At 35.9% G+C, this 24,179-nt stretch overlaps 1 protein-coding gene across 2 annotated transcripts in view; it reads left to right on the plus strand.

The window, feature by feature from the left end:
• LOC133521814 (uncharacterized) overlaps nucleotides 1-24,179 on the plus strand; it is an 85,303-nt gene that overhangs the window by 48,285 nt on the left and 12,839 nt on the right. Inside the window, exon 1 of one of the 2 annotated variants that reach the window (XM_061856888.1) lies at nucleotides 8,725-9,145. The exons of the other annotated variant lie outside the window; for it this stretch is intronic. The gene's annotated coding sequence lies outside the window, so the exon portion shown is untranslated. Of the gene's footprint in view, nucleotides 1-8,724; nucleotides 9,146-24,179 lie in introns of those variants that run through there. 2 annotated transcript variants of the gene reach the window in all.

Genomic DNA, 24,179 nt, shown 5'->3' on the forward strand with positions numbered 1-24,179 from the left:
GCACGAAATATGTTTATAAGGCGTGCTTGTAGACTTTATAATGAATGCGTAAATCTTTCTAATATTGATGTTTTTCATTGTAATATAGTATCTTTAAAGAAAGCATTTGTTTGTGAAAAAAATAATTAGGTATTTATTTTATTTTATATAATTAAATATAATACCTGTATCAAATATATACCTATATAGTGAATGGCACAATAGTGTATGGCGTATATAATTGTAGTACTTAACTCTGCAGGTATTTAATTTAATTAAGCTTAGAATTTATTATAATTGTTCAGTAACTATATATACATATACAAAACTCAGATGCTATGTAGCAAAAAAAAAAACTGTTTAAAATCTAGCACTCTTATATTTAATTAAGGAAACCGTAGGTCTAGCTTTAAAATGCAACAGTTAATAATACCGCATATTGTAAACGACCGTTTGTTTCTTAATAAAAGAAAGAAAAAAAAAAAATTGAACATTCTAATGTAAGGGCACGCTGCCGTCTCAAATCGAGAAAAGTGGGACATTGCTAATTTCGCCTTCGATAGGGAATGATTTAAAAAAATATAACTTCAAAATCAGTATTAACGTTAAAAAAATGAAAACTATAATGTTTAGAGAAAAAACTTTCACTTATTTCTATTTCTATTTTAAAACGAGCTGCAGCTGTGGAAATGCCTAGCAATTGTATTGTGAAAATTAAAAATGATGCTCGGTTTCGTTTTTGATGAAAATTTTTTTTCTCCATACATTATAATTTTCCTTTTTATACCGCCCTCTCCGCATATTTTTTTTAATTGTATAGATAAACTATCGGTTTTACATATAAAATACATACAGTTTTACATATTTTATTTAATGTGTTAGCGAAAAAAAATTGTTTTCCATAAAATAAATAAAGTGCCTATTTATTTTAATTTCGTATATTTTTTATAAATATTTGTTTCCTGACGCTACCTAATAAAGACCGCCGCGCCGTTGAAGGCGCTTATTCCCATGACTTACAACTTGTCCAATATAAGTGAATCCGTATACGTATCGTAACTATGAATAAACAAGGTTCACACTTTTATATTGGTTATCTTGAGTCGTGCGCTCGGTGAACGATTGGAATATATAAATACCAGGAGTAACTACGAATTACCAGTGTTTACATTATCTCTTGTCAAGCGTACTTGTCTTTTCCGAAAAACCAACAGAAGTGAAACCTCGAGATCCCTATCAACTGAGATCATATCGTTATACTGGTTTACTGGTGGTTGGTTATGGTGGTATTAATCTCAAAGAAAAAGAAATACTGCATAAATAAAATAAATAAATAATTATAATTGCATAAGTTGATACAAAATGCTATGCAATAGCTTTACCGCGGCAGTCCCCGAGTGCCACACGTCTTTTTTTTTTCTGTTCTATGTTTATGTATCAGGGTTTAGGGCGTCCATTAGCTGTCGCGGATGTCCGAGGGCACACACGCGGGTGCCATTGTAGGTAAAATGCGTAGCACGAGTCCGCGCCAGTTAGTGTTGCTCATTTATACTATGTTTTGTTAACCCGCTCACCCGGTTCGTGTAATCGTGCCATCTAGCAGACGATGCGTTTCTATATGTATCGATTCTCTATCATGAAATTCATTGTTTCTTTTTTCTTAATTACTTGTATTTCCTTATTTATTTAAATTACATTCAATTTCTTTTGCTCTTCAATATGTCTTCAACTCCACTGCAATACGCTAAGCTTAATCAAATCGCAAATCCAGCGATATATAAACGTTTTGCATAAAAAATGAGACCAAAGTACTCCAACTTGAACTAAAATAGTTTAGTTGTTCTTATTGAAGCTTTTCTTTTAAGCCCGAGATTTACTTTCTGTTGAATTTTTTGTGAACGTGATTTTACTAAAATATTTTTTGCAACTATAAGTATAAATGGATCATAACCTAAACGATGAGAAATGTATAAAATTCTAACCTTGAGGCCAATTATACATGTGACATAAAATGATACGAAACGAAAACGACCGAGACGCACGGGCGAATAAGAAGAAAATGACAGGCCTCTATTGTTTCCCATAGAGTTTTAAGTTATAATGTATTATTTGACCGCATTTTCGTTAGCCATAATTTGGTTTTTCTCAGAAATGCGTAACTTTTCAGGATTGCCATAAAACAAATCTAACCTAACCTATCTATAGGATAACCTAAAGAAATTCCTGAAAATTTAACGGTTTCAGAGTTATGACTAATGATAATATGACTATCATTACATCATGACTTTCAATAATTATGCGAAAGAAAGGGATCCGCAAAATGACATCATTATTATGTCAAAATGAAAGTTTGATTTGGGGCTGAAAGGCTTAACAAACCGCGCATAAACCACGCATATAATCGGCTTCGCTCGTAGTGCGCGTGCTGGCAGTGGATGCGAAATTAAAGCAATATTAGCAATGACGTCGCAAAAATATTAGAACACGTAGGTTGTTTCAGCAGATCAAAAACCAAAATTCGGATTGGCCTGAATGCAGTTCACAATATGGCACCACAAACGGCCACCAAGTAAACGGAAAATTTGAATAAGTTTCCGCAAGAAATCTCCGATCCGTGAAAATGCAATGACGCATGTTAACAGAGGATTGTCTTTAAGCCGTTTTGCGGTGTAAGGTTCCTTTTAAACCAATTTGCTGCGCACGTGTACGCCATATCACAAATGGGTGAATTGCATAAAAATTGTACGTAATTAAGCGTAGTTAAGAAGCTGTGATTACTCTTAAGTTAATTGATTCATTTATTGTGTTACGAAAATTATATCGTATTTATTGTGCTTAATTCTACATATATGTCCTTAGCATACGCTTACACACTTTCATGCATATAGAAATGTCGCAGTCGGGCTACAGTCTGTCTGTACTGTACTGGCCCTTCTTTTCGCCCTTCTTCACTTCCCCATATAGTTCTAAGATTTTATTGTACATCGAAGGATAAAAACCATCTGTTTACTGGGGCCTAGCCAACGTTACGTTTTCTGCAAACAATTATGATCTTAGCTAGGACCCCTGGTCTGCGTCCTTCAGAGCGCCTTGGCCGCGGTTCAGCGACCGGCTGTACCGCCCACAGTCCAACGACCCGTATTTATTGCACAATACATTTCGCTGAGTGCACAATTAACACAGATCTCCAATAGTTATACTTACTGCCTTGATCTTGTAAATGGCATGGGATTATTTATCATTTCTATTTTTTCGGCAGCGAAATTGGGAAGGACTAGATTTTTTCAAACTAGCGAAAGATATTATGGCAACGAAATCGATGTGCGTGAACTCACATGAACGTAAATTAAATAATTTATCTTTCACGATTTACATCCCTGGTATCAAAAATCATTTTTTAATTAAATAAGAATAATCCACACTGAGCAAATTTTTAAAGCTTTTAAGTAATCACTTTCTCTAAGGGATAATATAAATTTATTGACAAAATATCGCTGACTGCTTCCTTTGCTTTGATAACTATTTCATTATTTGCTTTGTTATCTATTTCATTTTTGTCTCATGCTTTTTTCTTATTTCAGGTAAGTTGCTGTTATAATTTCGAGAAGAATCGTTCTTAAACGAAGAAAAGGTTGGTTGGTGAACTGATCGTTCCATGCAGCAATATGAATTATACGCTTAAATATAATGTTGTAATGTAAGTACTTACATTACATGTACTTAAATAACAAAAACCTTCACTGGTAAGCCAATTACTTAATAGGTTTACCAGTGAAGGTTTTTGTTATTAAAAGGCGTACCTCAGGGTAATTTTTGGCGCCCAAATGTTTTATGACCTAAACCAATGCCACGCTCGATAAAGCTGAGCAAATAGTAATTTGGAAACATTTCAATGGAACGGCTTTAGACTGTAAAAAGCGGTCAAATTAATCATTTAGATTGTCAAACAGATGAATTGGAATAATTCTTAAATGTTCTCAAGATTTGAAATTTTAACGCGATTTGATTAAACTGAAAGGACAATCTGAGACAAAAGTGGAGATAACGAGATATCAGGTAGATAATTAAAATGAGTTCTATTCAGTTAAAATATTTTAATCTTAGTAAATGCTTCACGTAGCATGGATTAATCCTGGAATAACGTTCTTAGGTTTAATTTAAACTTGGCGGGTTGCACCGATATCATCCGACGGTCTGGTTGCCACAGAGAACGGAAAAACTTTCCGATACAATATATTTTCAAATGAATTTATCCACTGTTGACGCAACCAGTCCGTAATGCACCAATTTATCGCAAGAAATCCAAACGGTACCTAATGTTAAATATTTTGGTTTAGGCCAAGCAATTAAAGTTTTAAAAAAGTAACGTCACATTCAGTTCTATTAAGAACAAATCAAACTTCAAGTCAAGTAAAATACTTTTATTTTACACCTTCCATAACCGGTATCATGCCAAAACCCAACGTGCTTTAAACAGTTCCCAAAATTGATAAGGCATTCGGAAATTGATATCGCCCGTATTTGTTTCCCGGGTAACCTTTGCTTCAAATCAATATTCAGTCCATGAAGTTCCAATACCGAGGGAGCCTAATAAACTAAATGTATTTGTCCCCTGAGTGATTAACGTGGAAGGGACAAAATTTACCAAAGTGATGACGTCTAACTGAAAATTATGAGGTAGTCTTTGGAATTCTCCGGAGCGGTCATGATTAAATTATTAGGTCTAGTAAAAGCATATTACACTTTTTTCAAAATTAAGTTTATATGAATGGCTAAAGTAAAAATAACTATATGGCTACTTTCGACTGGTTTTGTCAAAGAAAATAAATATTTTTGACTATGAAAATAATAAAACATTTTGAGAATTTTCATATCATTATATCACATGGACCCGGGTACGTCCTTAAACTACGTCCATAAGAGAGGTATGGGCACAGCCAGTGGATGTCATTCCAGATCTAGATCTTAAGAATCCGGGTTTAAGGTCTGCTCTAGAGCAAAGCCCAACTGGGGAAGTACCTCCACCTTACAGAAAACAGCAGCCAAATAACACTAGACCCTACTCATAGTGTTGTGTTCCTGCCGGTGAGTAAGGTTGCCAGAGCAAAGTGATGCCGTCTAACTGAAAATTATGAGGTCGTCTTTGGAATTCTCCGGAGCGGTCATGATTAAATTATTAGGTCTAGTAAAAGCATCTTACACTTTCTTCAAAATTAAGTTTATATGAATGGCTAAAGTAAAAATAACTATACAGCTACTTTCGACTGGTTTTGTCAAAGAAATAAATATTTTTGACTATGAAAATAATAAAACATTTTGAGAATTTTCATATCATTATATCACATGGACCCGGGTACGTCCTTAAACTACGTCCATAAGAGAGGTATGGGCATTGTGAATGTCATCTCGCTTTGTGTGGTAGGGCACAGCCAGTGGATGTCATTCCAGATCTAGAGCAGAGCCCAACTGGGGAAGTACCTCCACCTTACAGAAAACAGCAGCCAAATAACACTAGACCCTACTCATAGTGTTGTGTTCCTGCCGGTGAGTAAGGTTGCCAGAGCTCAACGAGGGGGGGGCGGGTTTAGGGTCGGCAACGCGCATGTAACTCCTCTGGAGTTGCAGGCGTACATAGGCTACGGAGACTGCTTACCATCAGGCGGGCCGTATGCTTGTTTGACACCGACGTAGTATAAAAAAAACAGCGTAGTTTCATCGTCGCATCATGGCTATTTGTTATGTTAAATACATAGAAACATAACCATTAAATTAGGTAAGTACCAAAAGTGTGGAGCTCGTGTAAAGCACTCCATAGTTACAGCCCACACCGCCTTGCCGTAGCCTCGTACTTACCTTACACAATGTGTTTGACATCCCCAGCTGAGCGGCCTTGACCTCGCCCGGGCGAGCTCGGCATGACGTTCTTTCTAACATATAATAAATGTATTGAGCGAGTTACATAACCCTAGATTACCACTTTTATTGTTTTGAGAGAAAACAACTAAATCTTTACCTAAAAGTCCCCTCTAAAAGCGATAATACTTCAAATTGCTCCCTTAGAACCGAATTATGCGTAAACATTCACGCAGATTTGGGACGCTCAGTAAGAGCTTGTAAGAGATCGCTCATTTTGGACGTCTTTAACTTTTAACAAGAATTTCTGTTAAGTTATAATTGTTATGAATTTTATCCCCCTTAGGATATAATTATTTGCGAAAGTTGTCGATCACGAAATTCGGATTTCTTCGGATAACTAAAAATATAAAATGCTCGCCGAATATGATTTGCCCTTGAAGGCTTTTAATACCCACAAACTATTCACAAGTACATTTCAAAGATATTTTAAAATTGGTAATTTTAAATTTGGAATTTCCATAAATTATAATATATTAAGATAGAGTTTTCTATTTACTTAGAAGTTTAATTCTATCGAATTTACATCTGAAAGAGCATATTTTGGACTATATGCTTAGGTCAGCAATAATTCGATGCTGAAGTTAGGCATGTACCTTTAATTATAGGCACGTGAAGTTCGTATGTACAGTCAGCATCAATAGTAGCGGATGAAACACCGCGCCAAAAGTATCTGACATCTCAGATAACTTTTCCAAACATAGATACATTTCTAAAATTCACGTTCCAAAGTATATCTTTTACAGTCTTAGTTGTTCTATATTAAAGACATCACTTTTTGTTAAGCTGTTATAGAATGGTAGATACTTATGAAGCGTTATTTGATCCGCTACTTTTGATGCTGACTATACAATTTCAGTCAGTTTAGATCTGTTTTCTGATTTTGTTGAATAATCGTGAGAGTCAGAATGGCGGGTGTACCTAAATAAAATCAAATGAAAAGCATACCATATTTTTGTACCTAATTTGTACTAATTAGTACCTCGTTTAAAAAAAATTGTACCTCACGGTACGTAAAGTTATGATCAAAAAACAGGTCACCCGCCATCCTGACAGTCAGAATGGCGGGTGTACTTTATTACGCTATGTTCCCGTGGTTATTGATAAATTCTATAAAAGCCAAATTTTTGTACCTTTTTTGTACCTTCACATTCAATTATAATATGAGTCATTTTATTTGTGGTTTCCAAGTTTTACTCATTTTATATTTTGCTTGCTATTACAATTTTGCAGGCGCTATAATTTTTCAAGTTATCGATTTAATTTTTAAGAAAAAACGCTAAGGTACAATTATTTTTATTACGCCAGGATTTTCTGAGCTATTAGAACTTAACAGATTAAACATTAAAGGTACTAAATCCTTGCGTAATAAAAATAATTGTACCTTAGCGTAAAAAAAGGCTAGGCGCCAATTCAAAGATATCTTCCTAAGAAAAATAATTTTTAAGACATGATTTACTGAGTTATTTGAACTTAACAGATTAAACATTAAAGGTACTAAATCCTGGTGTAATAAAAATAATTGTACCTTAGCGTTTTTTCTTAAAAATTAAATCGATAACTTGAAAAATTATAATGCCTGCAAAATTGTAATAGCAAGCAAAATATAAATGAGTAAAACTGGGAAAGCACAAATAAAATGACTCATATTATAATTGAATATGAAGGTACAAAAAAGGTACTAAAATTTGGCTTTTATAGAATTTATCAATAACCACGGGAACATAGCGTAATAAAGTACACCCGCCATTCTGACTGTCAGGATGGCGGGTGACCTGTTTTTTGATGATAACTTTACGTACCGTGAGGTACAATTTTTTTTAAACGAGGTACTAAATAGTACAAATTAGGTACAAAAATATGGTATGGTTTTCATTTAATTTTATTTAGGTACACCCGCGATTCTGACTCTCACGAATAATCAAGGAAATTTTATCCTACCCCAGGACATCAATCGTCCTCCAAGATCTGTTTTCGTAATTTGTCAGTCGTTCCATTTCCTAAATCGTTTTCCGGCTTTTGCTAAGTCAGACATTGCTCCGCCAACCTTCCTGTCGCTGCGTGCCGAGCCTCGCAAGGGATTCTTAATGCCTCTAAGAAGCCGTTCGTTCCTTTTGGCACACGATTTCATTGTTATTTGCTAAAAGCGTTTGTGCTATAATAGCGTAAACTATCACATGAACTTCAGTCTTCAGAAATTTATGGAAAGGATTTTAGGTAATATTTTTTGATGATGCATTTTTTTTATACCTAACTATCAATGTGTTTAATTATTTTTGCTTATTATCAATTTAAATCAGTCCAGTTTTCGGTCGTTCAAATAGTATTATCAAAACTTATACAATTAGACATGTTCTCGATTGGTTAATGCGCTATGTCTCATTATCACACTTGACGACATTTATCATTAGTATGTATGTCGGTTACGGACCTCGCGCCGAGTGTCCGCATGGTGAGTAAACGATAGTATGATTGACATTAGGCCTGATAACGCCAAATTGACAAATCTTAAGACTTTGTTGAACTGAGATTGAGAGGGGGAAACCTTCTAGAACCGTCGGATAGCTGATTATAATGGGTCTCAGGGACTTCATTAGACAAGTCTGAAAAAGTGGACATATTTGCTACTCATTAGTCAATACATTATTTACAAGTTAAAAAAGTGTTGTAATGTTGGTTTACGTTTTTGAATGATATCAAATAAATTCCAAACTTTAATTGAATGCAATATATACGTTTGTAATTACCTGTGTGATATAATGAATGTATTTATTGTTACGCATTTTGTCCACCCAGTTAAGAATTGCTAATCTCTTTCAGACGATACCTACCCGATCACATGACCAACTACTCGCCGCTCCATTCAGCGATAGATACGTAATTTACTGTCGTATTGACCGAGGACGACTCAATAGATAATTTTTTATCTGACTATTAAATAATGAGTGGCCGCAAACGCGTCCGTGCCACTGGTCACTTCGCGCGCGCCGTCTTAGCCATACGCGCGCCAAAAACTCCACTTGATGATTGCGTGAATAGATCATCTATAAAGACTTTATTTTCACCTAGTTTAGTAAAAACTTCTTCTATAAATGTGACATAGTTGTGACTATTTATAGTGTTGATAAAATTAATAGTTTTCTCAGTGTTTGTGTCTTTAGTGAATGTATATTTGTGTGAAATGCCGTTTTTAAGAATATCGGATCTTGGCAAGCCCATGATCGACGGGGACGTTGCCAAAATGTCATGCGAGGTGCGTCTTGTTTATATTTTAGCCTCTTTCCGTGCATCACGTGTCTAGAAATAAATATACGTACATTCTTGAAATAAATCACTTATAAGTAAAAGATAACTACTGTGAAATTTCTAAAATTCGGGACTTCGATGTTCCGGTACACGGTAGTGGGGCACCTGGTGCAAGTGATATCTCCAAGTTTTCTATCTGCGCTTATTTTATCACACTGACTCCTCTTTTTTAATGGCTTAAAAGTAAATAGCGACTGAAATTTCTTCGAATTTATTATTTTAGTATAGAGTATTTCTACAACATACTTAAAAACACATCAAAATATATGCAGATTTGCTATAACTTGTCAGCATTTGTAACGGATTAGTGAGATTGTACTGTTATGCATCAGCGTCAAATATGAGTGTTTAAATAAATACTGTAATTATTATGATTTGTTAAATAACTAAGGTTAGTTATATTAGCCCGCTAGTTATTTTTTCTTCAAACGATCCACGTACTTAATAATACATGTTTAGAAGGAGGCTAATCAGATAGCAAATGATTAAGAGTTCACATTTACATCTAAATGTAAGAATTCGTCAGTGCTCTTACCAAAGATATATTGATTGAGAAATATATGTAAAATCTAAGACAATTTTGTGCTTCGAATTTACAGCTCCATACATTTAGCGGTAACTCTGACTGTCAAATGTTGACGTTTGGCAATTCAATGACCGCAAAACAGTACAGTGCCATCTGTTTTGGATGTCAAAATAAGGAGCACGTTTTTTTTCTTAAACTTTACAGGTAGATGTCCTTAGGACCGCATCGCAGGCTTCGGACGCATCGCACGCAACGGATTTTAGTATTCTTCTTATAAAAAGTCACACAAGTGCGTCCACTGATTCGTTGCGTGAAATGCGTCCGATGCGTGCGATGCGGCCCTGTGGACGTCTACCTTACCTCTCTATTATAATAAATTCTCTGAGGCTCTTACTAAAACAAACTTTCAATTTCGATATATTGATTTACACATTCCCTATTTTAGTTCTGATTCGTGGTTTACCGAATATAATTAACAATTAGAATTATTTGCAATTAGGGTATTTGAATATTAAACGGTAAACATGCTTAATTCCTCATTCATCGTGATTGCAAATGCCTAATGATAACAGATATTACATCTACTTACGAGTATTATTTAATCAGCAGATCATGTTTACCATTTACAGTTATGTATCTAATTGCCACTTAAGTAATATCATCAACGACATGTGTTGGAAAGTTAACATGTGTCATTTATGCGTTATTTATCGTCTCCCTAAACGTATTACGTACTAACGTGTTTGTTTTGTGAGACATGCCACTCGTTACCTTCACTTCAACTGAATGTTGCCAATTAAGTCCTCTCCAAGGCTCTTAACGAGAAGCGTTGTTTACTTCATTACGTGTTTCATTTGTAGCATCTTTTTAAAACTTATGTTAAGATATTTATTTTAGTAAAAATGTATCACGGTTTGTTAAATATTTATGTATTGTATTAGTAAAAGACGGAAACTACTAATATTTAGAGAACTTTACATTAGAACTTCTTCTTTGAAATGTATCTCACAGTATTAACCAATATGGAGGTAGTTTTTCTAAAATACCTCGTGGATTAGCCTCTTTGTTTAAAACCGGATCCAACTCTATACAAATAAAAATTGTATTGACGTCTTTCTATTTCTTCTAGCCTGAATTAACACACGAAAACATTGCGTGTTATTTAATAGAATGGGCATCGAACCGAGACTTGTGTCCCGCCTCGTGTCCAGATAACCACTGCGCTATCGGTGACCTGACCCCGGCAGATTACAATTTGTACCGTGTCAGTGATGCGGATAGCTTCTTTTTTTTACGTCGATAATGTAAATGAACTTAGTTTGTGAGTTCTTGTTGCGATTACATTATTTGATGTTGATGTGCCAATTAAGGTTCATATAGACGCCGCATGTGAGTTTAGACTTGCCCACTCGTCGGCTAAAGTCTCAAACCTCGTAACTCCTCTGAAGGAGTTTAGAGGTTTGCAACTTTAGGTATTATTGACTAAAGTAGCAAATCCATAATGTATTTTAATGAAGTTACTAGGTTTTAGACTTTAGCCGACGCGACTATTTCAGTAGGTGCAACAAATTCAATCGACTGATCAAATGTTGTCATGTATCGAAATTTGCATGCATTTAGTTACAAGGTGAGTGGAGCCCATTACACTGCCGACTAGTGAGGTACAAGGAATTCAACCGATCAATCATGCAATGCATTGTTCGCAGTTCGCACAGTTGAACCTTCAAAGATAATCTGAAGAAGGAAAATAGTGAAGTTCGTTACAACAATGTGTTCTTATCAGAGCAATACCTATCTACTTATCTTGATTTTATATTGATTTAAACTTTCACGGTTCTTATGTATTATCATACTATTTATTACTTATATAACTCCTTACTGCATGTACAAAAAAATATTTGTTTAAATCTGAACTGAAATAGTTGTCAATAGAGTTGAATATCATATCCGCCACATATGGCTTCGGTAAAGAGTAAAATCAATCTTTGGCTTTTATTATGTTTTATACTTTTCTCCAATCTGCTGCTTAAAATCACTGACCGAGTTCAAGAATCGATATTTTTATAATTCGTTTTCTAATTTTACCTAGCGACTACATCATGATTTGCGTTTCAAACAGTGCTTCAGGTCTAAAAGTTGACTTCACCCTCTCTCATCTCACCATCATCATCATCTCTGAAATGTGCAGTGTTTTATTAATCACTATCTTCATAAAGTTTATGGCTTTCTTTATTGCCATCTGGGGGATTGTGATTAAGATCCGAATGTAGTAAAAATAAAATTGATGACCACACTTTATCATTAGTGTCTCGCCTTTTGTTATGGTTATATCAATTGAGTGTCGCGATCTGGTGATTATTTTGTTTGCTTATGTACGTTTTGACTTTCAATTGAAAGCTTTGTGTTATTCTTCGTCTGTCAATTTTGACAAACCTTTGATAATCGTTTGTCTATTATTTGTTATTTTGACATTTGTGTATAAAGAGACAAAAAATTACAGAGGTTTGTTAGAGGTTGCTAACTTTATACCTAACAGGGTTACACTATACGTAGCAAATTACCTATTTCGTAGTTTAACCTTTGGTACATGGTTTTCTTACGCGAAAAGTGCATTAGCTATCTAACATATTACAGATAGTGTTATCTGGCTTCTGAAAAAAGGCAAGGTATTTTATGGAAAACTTGGTGCTAGCTACAGTAGTGGCACATGCTGGTCAATAATAATCCAAAACCAGTGGACAATGGACAGCTTTCTTTGTCGGCATTCAGTGTATTGAACCTTTTAAGATTTGGCTTGGCATAGACTTCAAACGTATCATTTTCCAGCACCTCTAAAAGGGATAATATCATTTCTTTTTTTAATCGGTTCTTTCTTTTTTTTGTACAAAACGTTGCCCAGACATTTGGCATTGAGTCTTTTCAGGAACTCTCGTATAAAAGAGCACTTAAATGATACCTGCTCAATAGGGTGGTCCAAAAAATTCATTTTGCGATTTTTGAATGGGCCATGTTTTCATTTTGTGATCTATGGCAATAGTATTACTTATGAGAAATTACAACTTCCTAGATTGAGTTTAAGAGGGTGCTCACGAAGTATCAATTTTAAGCTTTTTGGTGAAATTATCTCATGTGAGCTAAATTCGTGACAGGTAATGTGAACGTGGTAGAGTGAATTTTAATATTATAAAATTAAATTAAAGGGGTCCTCCGGGTCCTAGAGGTGTCTTAAGACCGTATGAGTGTTAAAAAATTGAGTTCAAGTGTATACATAATGTTTGAAAATATCTTCTTCCCGACATGAAAATGATTTTTTTTATTGGTTTTCGAGAATTGGAACCAATTACTCAGCTTAACAGCTTCCGACCTTGCGACAAGTACTCCGGGGTTTTCACGAATTCCCAAAACATGAGAAAAACGTAGGACGCCCTGCTCATTTAGTTTTAAAAGAATTGATTGAGGTTTGGAAAAAGTCATAAGAATACCGACTAAACATCATGAATACTGCGTTGAGAAACTTGAATTTATTCATAAGAAATGGTTTCTTTTGTTGTTAATGTTACAAAGGGCTTGATACAGATTCAGATCTAGAACCATTTGCTAAAAGTACCCTTAAAGTTCTTGCGAAATCGCTAGCCAAAGAAAGACCTGCTCGAGACGATTACTTCGAACTTATAGAACTCACCATGATCGTTCGTAATAAAGAACCCAATAACATACATTGGCGCCCCCGGGTCGATACATCATGCACGTTGGATGGCGAATTACTTTATATCTAAAAGATTTTCTTGTTTAGAGATCAGAAAGCGCTTAAGCTGACCAAAAGAGAAGAAAAGGCAGTTTTTCGGTTTGTCAAGTTCGGTGCGCTAATTTACACTGCAGCATGGTTTGAAGCCCCTCTGGCTGAGGAAGCAGCAGGCAACGATCTACAGTTGTGGAAAAACCGCGTAGCCTGTGAATCAGTCGATTTAGATATTGCAAAGCTTCAAGAGTGGTCCTGGTACTTATCCGACGAACTAGTAGGCTTTGCTTTATTTTTCGACAAAGTGACTTCTGTTGAAAAAGCAGCAATAGTAGAAGGCATGAAAAATGAAGCTGGTCCTCGTTGGTAAAAGGAAACACTGCTATTTTAAGAAGCGAAACCTCTGTAACTTCTCTTGGACCCTTTGCATCGATAATAACACTGATAACACTCTCTATGCTGGACATTAAAGAATCTTTTCTGCAATTGCCAATAGAAATTTGGCACAAAACTTCTAACTATGTGCAAGGCATACAGAAAATTCACAACTCACGTATCGTAAACGATACTGGTGAAAGAGGTGTCAAATTATTTGAAGAATATAATAGGCTTCTTACCAAGAATGAAGAGCAAAAGCAAATCATTTTGCATATAGTGGAACACTACCGGAAGATTGATCAACGGAACCGAAGAAAACGTCACTAGTAGATGCTATGAAAAATACGAAATACTGTTGTACATACTTTGTAATGCTTATTTTTTCGTGTTTGTACTTTTGTAGTGTTTATTTTAATAAATGTAACTATACAAACTCGTGTATTTTTGTATTATTAACATTTTCCTAGTTGCTCAAAAAATTACAGGTTTCGTAAATTATTTCAATATTTCATGTGCTATGAGCACCCTGTTCCCGTTAGTATATCTTTCTGGGATTTTGCACGCATGATATTGTCAATACGTGTAACAAAATTAGGGGGTGGCCCGAACCTTAAGTCAAGTTTGAATTTTTCTCATACAAACGTGGACCACCCTACTGCTCAAGCTATTCTCCCCGTTATTACCAACTGAACATGTGACCACCCAGCACGCACCAAAGATCCATCAGAATTATCCTATAACGCAATTCGTCAAATCAAATTATCCATTCAGATGGCTTGTTACATTAGTCATAAGGGCGACAATTGAGCGACAAGCGACATCCCGCCGTCAACAGGATAATTTGACGGACGACAAGCGCCGGCGTTTGGTCTAATGGCTTTTATATTGTTTTATGTCTGTAAGGAATTTTCGAGTTTTCTAGTTTTTGTGACATCTGCTTAAAGTCGCAAGATTTAATAGCAAATATATAACTGGCTTCTAGAAGTGAGCGCGTCCTTGTCCACATCCACTTTCTCAAAAATTTACTCAGCTTAATATGCAGACTGTAAACTTGAAAATAGATAGTGCTTAGACATTCAGAGGTTATGTAAAGGATCAAGTATAGTGTTGGGAGACTGACTCACATTTTTTAGACAATGTTTAAATCGAAGCTTGAATAATTTTAGAATATGGCTCTTAGCTACGTTTAGTATTAGAAATAAAAGTAGTCATTCAAGACCATACATGTACTCATCTTTAAGAATTAAAGCAATATTATATGAAGAGACGCATGACAGTTATTGAAGAAAATGCGCCGAATTCAAGTGAATAGGCTTAAGGCAAGGAATGTATTGAAGATCGATGGATTTTGTACGGGTTGATGGAACTGATGACGAAAACACGTGTTGGTATTGAATAATTATTGATTATTTATTTACAAATATATTGGGAGGAGTTCAGACTCTTAACGATACGGAAAATAATTTAAAATATTATATCTGTAGGGCTAAGATCTCTTTATAAATAATAAATAAATAAAATCCTGTTGGTGTTGAGCACTGATATTAGTTCCCGAGTCATGGGTGTTTTCTATGTACTTAAGTATTTATATATTATACATATATGTCGTTGTCTAAGTACCTACAACACAAGCATTATTGAGCTTACTGCCTTATTGACTTAGTTTGTGTAATAATTCGACGACCGGTTTGGCCTAGTGGGTAGTGACCCTGCCTACGAAGCTGATGGTCCCGGGTTCAAATCCTGGTAAGGGCAAGTTTGTATCATTCACGTCATTTTTGACGTATCCATAATAAATCCTGATCAAACTCACGTATTTTACGTAATTTAGGTCAAATAAAAATATGAAAACGACACTTAAACGCGCGGTTAAAATGCTCAAATATTCCCAATGGCCAGTTTCGTGTTAAAATTTCCTCTCCATTTGTAAAATGAGAATGGATCCGCTAAAGCCCCATTATGTATTCCGGGGTGTTCGTAACCCTTCAAATTGTTAAAATCGTTTACAGTCTATTTACATTAATTTGACAAGTTAATCTCCCAGCTGAATTAGGTATGTGAAGTACAGTCACGTTTAAAATAATTGTTTCATGTTTGGCTTCATCTTTTCTGCCTTCATTTAGATGCCATTCATTTGATTCTGAAGAAAAACCAAGCTAGATGATTTATTTTATATAAATTCATTTCAGGTATGATGAATTAATGACCAAACGATGAGTTTTGCTAAATAATCAAAGCCTTGGGAAAAAATGGAAATAGAGGACAGTTTTTTCGCGGATATTTAGCTAACAAGCACAAGAGCCGCCTGACGGGAAGCCGTCATCGTCGCCCATGGACATAAGCAACATCACAGGAGCCACTTAAGGGTTGTCGACCCTTGAGAACCCTAAAAACCCGCTTCTTCAAGAATCCCATGTCGTAGCGCAAAGGGTACCTCAGGAGGCAACTCATTCCACACGCTGCATGTTCTAGGAAGTAACGAGCGAGATGCCCGCTTATTCTTGGTGTGCCATGTATCTAAGAAGTGAGGATGAGTGTTGTTCCTTTAGCGAGAGGTGCGGTGATAAAAACGTGGCGATGCCACCAATTCAAAAAGTTCTTCGGAGTTGGTGTGCCATGTATCTAAGAAGTGAGGACGAGTGTTGTTCCTTTGGCGGGAGGTGCGGTGATAAAAACGTGACGATGGCACCAATTCAAAAAGTTCTTCGGAGCATTCCCCATCATACAGACGGTAGAACATGCAAAGAGAGCCAACGTCTCTCCGAAGGCAGACAGTTACTAAATACACCAACAGTGAAACCGTTACGATGGCTTTTGCAACAGAAATATCGGCAACCTGCGGTATTTCTTACCCGTTACAACCTGCAAACCTTGAAGAAAAGAGCATATTCCCATCGTAAAACCTGGCAACGCACTTGCAACTCTGCTGGTATTGCAAATGTCCATGGGCGACGGTAATTGCTTACCATCAGACGATTCATCGGTTCTTTTGCCTCCTATACCAAAAAAGAACAACTAAATGATTTAACTGGTAGATGCCTACTACCTACTACTATTCATAGATACCTAGACAGGTACTATCCTACAAGCTTTTGGCATAACTAAGCAAAATTTAGTACAATGATAATCACTGTTTGTGGAGACCGGTCTGTTTAAGCTTACACGGGGTACAGGTTATGTTAAAGTATGTAACTTTACTTTTGAGTGACATTAACGTGAGACACTTCATTCGGTTCTTGTCTGTTTTAATTTTTTTGTCTTTTAATTATTTATATAAGAATTCAAGCCTTGGCGACCCTCTACATCTCTAAGGATAATTTAATATATTTTTTATATTTTATCTCTGACACTTAGAGACTTATACATCTCTAAAGAATTTTAGTATTTTATGGTTTTATTTTTTTATCATAGTTTTTTTTTGTGTAATTTGACATTTAGAGACAGTATACATCTCTAATAAAGTATTTATTATTTCATAGATTCGATATTTGTAATTGTTTTTTTTTTTTAATTTATTGTTTGTAAAAATGGACATGTAAAAGTGCCCCTGTGGCCTATTTGCTGAATAAATGTTTGATATTGATATTGATATTGATATTGACACTAGTATAAAAGGAAAATAAAGGAAAAATTTTAGTACCCGAAATACATTCTCAAAGGGGTGCTATAGGGCTTACAATTTACTATCAACGAGGGCACTAAATGCCGAAAGGCCGAAGAGGCGAGCCGGGCGGGCCGAGTCTAGTATGCAGTAATTTAGCTCGCAGAAATACTTGTCCCAACAATATCCCGTCCGGGATAAAATAACGCTATCCATCACTCAAGACGGCAGTGAAGTCTCACTTACATCTTTAGCGCTTTCGAGACGGTTGAGACAATTTCCTGCAAGATTTGTTGCCTTCTTACAGTGGAGCTAAAAGGAGGTTATGGTTTTCATTTTCAAGGAAAGGTAGCGTCGAAATTACTTAGCCGATTTGTGTTAAATGTCAACCGATGGGTTTTTGTAGTCTTCCAAAAAGGGGTTTTTCGTGTAAAATCCTTTGATTTTTTCGTGTCATAAAACCCTAACCCCTCCGATGTTGTGGGTGTACATGGGCGAGGTAATCGCTTACCATCAAGGGATTCGTCTCGTCGTTTGCTTCCTATACTATTATTTTTTAGGGTTCCGTACCTCGAAAGGAAAAAACGGCACCCTTATAGAATCACTTTGTTGTCCGTCCATCTGTCTGTCTAGACCCTTTTTCTCAGGAAAGCGTGGAGGTATCAAGCTGGAATTTTTATCAAATACGCAGAGGTCTACTGTCCCTTGGAGCTGTGAAAAAATGAAACTTCTAAGCCAACGCAATCAAAAAATACAGCCGTTTATGCCGTAAATTTCCGCAAATTTTCAACACTCGCAAGGAAATCAAAACCTACAGGGTACTTCCCGTAAACTCAGAATCTTGAAATTAGGTACGAAGCAACCTCTTTTAGCACAGATAAAGGAAAAAAATGCGAAAAACGTACATTTTTAGTTACATCATATAATAAAAATATTTTTAATAATTGATATGACTCGATTGTCGTGATGGGTAAACTTTTACTCATATACCTACAGGTTTGTACGGAACCCTCGGTGCGCGAGTCCGACTCGCAATTGGCCGGTTTTTTTTTAAATCTAGATATTTCAAATAGGATACACTGATTGTTATTTCGAAACGTGTGGTTTTTGAAACTTGCTTGCATTGAGAGATATTATAATGGAAGTGTTTGTTTTGTTTATTACTCAATCACATAGAATAACCTGTACCCCTAGTGTAAATTTAATCGACATCATAACGTGACGAACGCGTTTGCGTTAAGTGTCATTTTGTATAGGATTTTGAGTTTCCAAAACGTCCCGCTTGGCGCGCTCTTTCTAAATCACATACAAAATGAGACTAAACGCAAACGCGAACGTCACGTTACGAAATCGAATTTATTTACACTAGGGGTGCTGAACAGTATTTTAAAACTGAAATTATTATTAGCAGGATATTTCTTACTACACAGAAGAATGTTATGATCTTATGATTGGCCCAGATATCCCAAATTAGATCTCCCTTTACATTTATCTCCGCTACCAGCGAGCCAGTAAGCTTAATTGAAATCGCAACCACTAAGAGGGGGGCATAAAGTCCGTAAAGTACCATTTCACCCCGTTCCCTTATTCGTTCTAATTAAAGCCTGACTAGGCCAGCTAACTAGGTTGCTAGACTTGTTAGTTACCAAGCTAACATTTTGGTACTTTAGCCAATTTTCTATTTACGCAAGTTTGGGAACAAATCAAATTATTTTAAACAAATAAATTCATTTGTGTTTTATTTCGAATCCGACCTTTGCCAGTGGATTGCTTCGATACTTTAATATATAAATAAAATAAATAAATATTATAGGACATTATTACACAAATTGACTAAGTCCCACAGTAAGCTCAATAAGGCTTGTGTTGAGGGTACTTAGACAACGATATAAATAATATATAAATATTTATAAATACTTAAATACATAGAAAACACCCATGACTCAGGAATAAATATCCATGCTCTTCACACGAATAAATGCCCTTACCAGGATTTGAACCCGGGACCATCAGCTTCGTAGGCAGGGTCACTACCCGCTACTACATACTGATATATGAAATCTATTTCAGTTTACATTTCGCTAACAACTGAGCATCATATCGAACTAGTTGACAATGTAATTACTTTCCTGAACTTAACGCCCTTCAGATTCAAATGTCACCGGCAAAACAATAACGGCGACCTTTCGCCCTTGCGTCACTTAGGGCTTTCAAGCTCACAACAACATTCTTGCTTTACCCGGTCCCCTTACATTCTTAGCAAGATTCCTAAAATGTGCGAAGGTTTGATATTCATCAGGCGGGTCCACACAGAGCGAGCACACGCTAGACAATTTCCTCGCGCACAAACGTGCCTCGGCCGAGGCGGTGCGCGCGTTTTCCTCAGGCGAGGAAATCAAAGCGATTCGCGAATTCAAAGCGTATAAAGTGGGTTCGCGATTGATTTATAGTAAACTTCGCGAAGGATTCGCGTCCTTCATAGTTGAGTGCCTTCGATAGATATGTATCAAAAACTTACATGACTTGGAAAACCATAGAAAAGAGATTTTTTTTTCTGTTTAAAAAACCATAAATGTCAAGCAATTGCTAGTTTTTTACGATTTTTTTATGGTCTCTTCTTCCTAGCGTTTGTCCCGGCTAATTGCCATGGCTCACTGTGTCTGAAATTCGGCTCTCATTGACATAGAAGCCAAGTTGATATTTTCAATTTGTTTTTATTGAACTAGGTATTGCCCAGCATTGTTATAGAAATATTTGAATTTGGGACAATTTGGCATTAAGAGAGTCGAGTTATATTATTTTTCGAAAAAAATGTATGGAGAAGGAACAAAAAATCTATTTCTTTCAAAAACCGCAAAACATACCGTAATATCCTCGCAGATACGAATTATTTGTGATTTTTTGGCATACTACATATTTCGGTCGCGGGTGCGGTTTTTTTTTTAAATCTAATTGTTTGTATGGAAAAGTGGTAATAACCGAAATTAACATTTTAAAGTTTTTTTTTTATTGAAATGTATCTTGCCCGTCAGTTTTATGCTAAACTACGAATTTCAAAGGATTTGCCATGAAAAAAGTGTAGTTATGATTTTTTTTTCAAAAACAATGTATGGAGCAGGAACAAAAAATCAATATAATTCAAGAACCGCAAAAATACCGTAACATCCTCGCAGATGGTTTACCACGAATTATTTGTGATTTTTTGGCATACTTCATATTTCTGTAACGGGTTCGGTTTTTTAAATCGTTTAATGTTTCTATGGAAAAGACACAAAAACCAAAGTTTTATTTATAAGTTTTTTTTAGTGAAATATACGAGCATGGTACGAGTGAAAACCCATTGGTACGAGTCGGGATTTGAACGCAGATTGAAAGTCGCACGCTCTTACCGCTATGCTACCAACGCCTTTTTCTATTGTATGCAATAAAAAATAATTGTCTCATTGTAAATATCGTAACATTCCCATGAATTGGGCATAGTTATGAAACATTGTAGCCTGGTGGACTGCCAAACGACATATATTTGCGACAAAATAGCTCTAGAATGTTCAGTCATACCACACGCCGGTTTTGGCTTATTGGTGATGTCGCCAAATTTCCCGATTATTTATAATGTTTGACGTAAACACGTCTGGAGAGTAGCCAGTCGCGCCATACTATTTATTAAGAGTCACATGAACCTAGGCGCCACCATACAATCGAAGATAGAGTCCGACCAAGATAAGTTGGCAGCGATCTTGATAGCCCAGATGGTGCAAGTGTCAAATCAAGTAAACGTCATAATTTCATAGAAGTAACGTTCGAAATAACCCGTGCACTATCTGGGCTATCAAAATCGCTGCTAACTTATCTTGGTCGGACTCTATCTTCGATTGTATGGTGGTTCGATGGTTCGACTCTATATTCTCAATTCAAAAACGAACAAACTGAAATAATTTTAAAACTGTGTCGCGAAAAATTTTTTTCTGCCCTCCGGGCGGAAAGCGTCAACTTTGTTCCCGCTGCGCCAAACAATTTTACACGCGGCACGTAATTTCCTATTTTTCCTTCCTTGGGACACAAATAACTATTAGCTTTTAAGATTTTTATTATTGCATGTATGTTAGTTTGTAAGATATTTATCTACATATGGGCCTTAGTTGCCTGACAGGAAAGATAATTTAAAATAGGGGTGGATTGTCAAAGTAAACTTTGTATGCCATTTTTCGACACATGATTAAAACTTTTAGAACGCCGTTTGACTTTGAATCATTATTCTTCCACTGATATGTGATAAATTTGTTAAATATCAAAAAGTGGCGCCATCTACTAAAGCATAGGCCAAAGCTATGGCGCCATCTTTTCGAGCGATGGCGCCATACCTTTGGCCTATGCGAGTAGTTTTACATACAAAACTATAACATTTTTTTGCAACGAAAAGTAGTACCAGACATAGATAAGTAAATATTACGTGAATGTTCATGTCATGTAATTTAAGCATATCGTTTTAACTTCGCCATACAATCGGCCTTATTGGCGGCGGGCTCGTGGGACTGTTTATGTTTGTTTTGGTGTAGACATTCGTTCGTTTTTATTTTTTTTGTTTGATTAATTTGTTTGGCTTTGCAGTTTACGTGTTTATGTAACTTGTTTTTCGGATGATAAATAATAACTTCAATAACGCTCGGGAATTTAGTCTACACATCACGCACGCACGCTCATCGCTCCATACAACTAGAAACAGAGCTATAACCGCGAAAATCGAAATTCGTCAATTGCGGGCATTTTTCTCTGTCACTCAAACTACGTCTTAGTAAGAGTAAAAGAGAAAGATCCCCGCAATTTGCGAATTTCGGTTTTCGCGGTAGGCGCCCTGAACATAGAATACTTTTTGTATTCATTTGGTTTGTCGTTAGTTCTACTCGTTCACCGTAAAAAACATTTGGAATAGCACGGCCCGGTAAATGGCAAACCATTATCGCGTAATGCCCAGGTTTTTGTACGTACAGTTTAAGAGGCTGTCAATACCTAAAGCGCGCACACTGTCTATTTGTATCGGAGTAAATGAGATAGCACTGTCGCATGTTACTGGGCCTGGGCAAGGGAATAATAAGAAAAATATTTAAATAAAAAAAAGTGGATTATTAGTGTAATATTTTACTCAATAGCGGTTTAGATATAAATGTTTTGAAATTGTGATTTTAATTGCAGACCCATAAGTCAAAACAATAAAGACATGGAACCGTTTAATTGTGATTTTAAGACCAATCTTTGCAATTATTTTCTATCGAGCCGAATTCGTTCAATCATGTATCGAGTACAACCACGGTCTTAGAAATATAATTAATATGAACATATATTTTTCTTACTTGATTAAAACAAATAGTCTTTCTTAAAAAACTGTTTAAGTAACATCAATTTCAAGGACATTGGGTGTTGACAGCCTCTTAAGCGTCGTAGTTGGCCGTAGTAAGGGTAAGAGACAATGTTTTTTGCGATTGTGCACGACAACAATACATTCTCAGTTGTTAGGCAATATCAAAAGATTTAATTCATATATAAATGAATTCGTTTTTTTAGAAATAGTACTTCTACACACATGTCATAAACCCACTGTGATGCATTCAAAAGTCGCAAATTATGTCCAGGATAAAGATGAACTATGTGTGACTGTAATGTGTGTTCTTTTTCTGTATTCCCTTTTCATTATGTGGTGCACAATAAAGAATATTATTAACTATTTTGTTAGAATTTCTTATTTGTAAAATGTTAATAATTGCAGAATACCTAATAAAGTCTTATTGATTTAATGATAAATGAAATTCTAATTTCGAACATCTCTGAAAAACAAAGAAACTTGACTTGACCTCATTTCTAGTATCAGTCGAGATGACGTATTTTATTACAAACAAAAACAAAATGCCGCTATGGCGGTTGTAATATGCGGTTTCTGAACACATCATAGAGATCAGTGTAGATAAAGCATTTGATGTTTTTATGAAACTCACTTTCAGCACGTATCACAAACCCATACTCGTATTTTAATGCTTTTCATTATGTAGCAGTCACATTAACAGATTCGCTACCAATGTTTTCGCAGCGCTACGCTCGTAGCCGATCCCAGCGTTTTCCCGCTTTGTAGAGGAAAGCGACTACGAACAGAGAACCCGCCGAGCGGGTTCCTGATACTCAATACCTACCACAATGCTAGCTAATTCAATCATTTTAACCAGTAGCCTCGCGCGTCATTTGAAGTCTTTGTCGGTCAAGAGGTTAAAATCATTGACATATATCTAAGGACGGGCCTTACGGGCACTAAGAATGGTCCTAGTTCAGTGGTGTCACTCACGAATTCGACCCAATCGTGCAGTCTAACGCATCTAGTTGCGACCAATCGCGCGCGTGATGCGAACTCATCAACCAATCGCGTTGTGGCGTCAGACTGCACGATTGGCTCGAATTCGTGTGGCCCGTCCTTAGATATACAGGGTGATTTTACCTTAGTCATTGGACAAACCCTGAAATCCCACGTAGGGTTACTTCTCAGGAATGCTCTGACGTTAGTATTTTTTTAATGAGAACAAAAGATAAAAAATATTTCTTTTTCGAACAAAAGTTATTTGCAATAATCGACAACAAAAAGAAACACTGTGTTAATCTTTGGCAGTGTTTTTGACAATTTGTACGAAATATTTGATAATGATGATATTTTTCAAAAGTCAGAAGCTTATTCTTCTTCTTCTTTTAATCCTGTTACC

This window comes from Cydia pomonella, chromosome 10 (assembly GCF_033807575.1).
Source record: "Cydia pomonella isolate Wapato2018A chromosome 10, ilCydPomo1, whole genome shotgun sequence".
NCBI classification, from domain to species: Eukaryota; Metazoa; Arthropoda; class Insecta; order Lepidoptera; family Tortricidae; genus Cydia; species Cydia pomonella.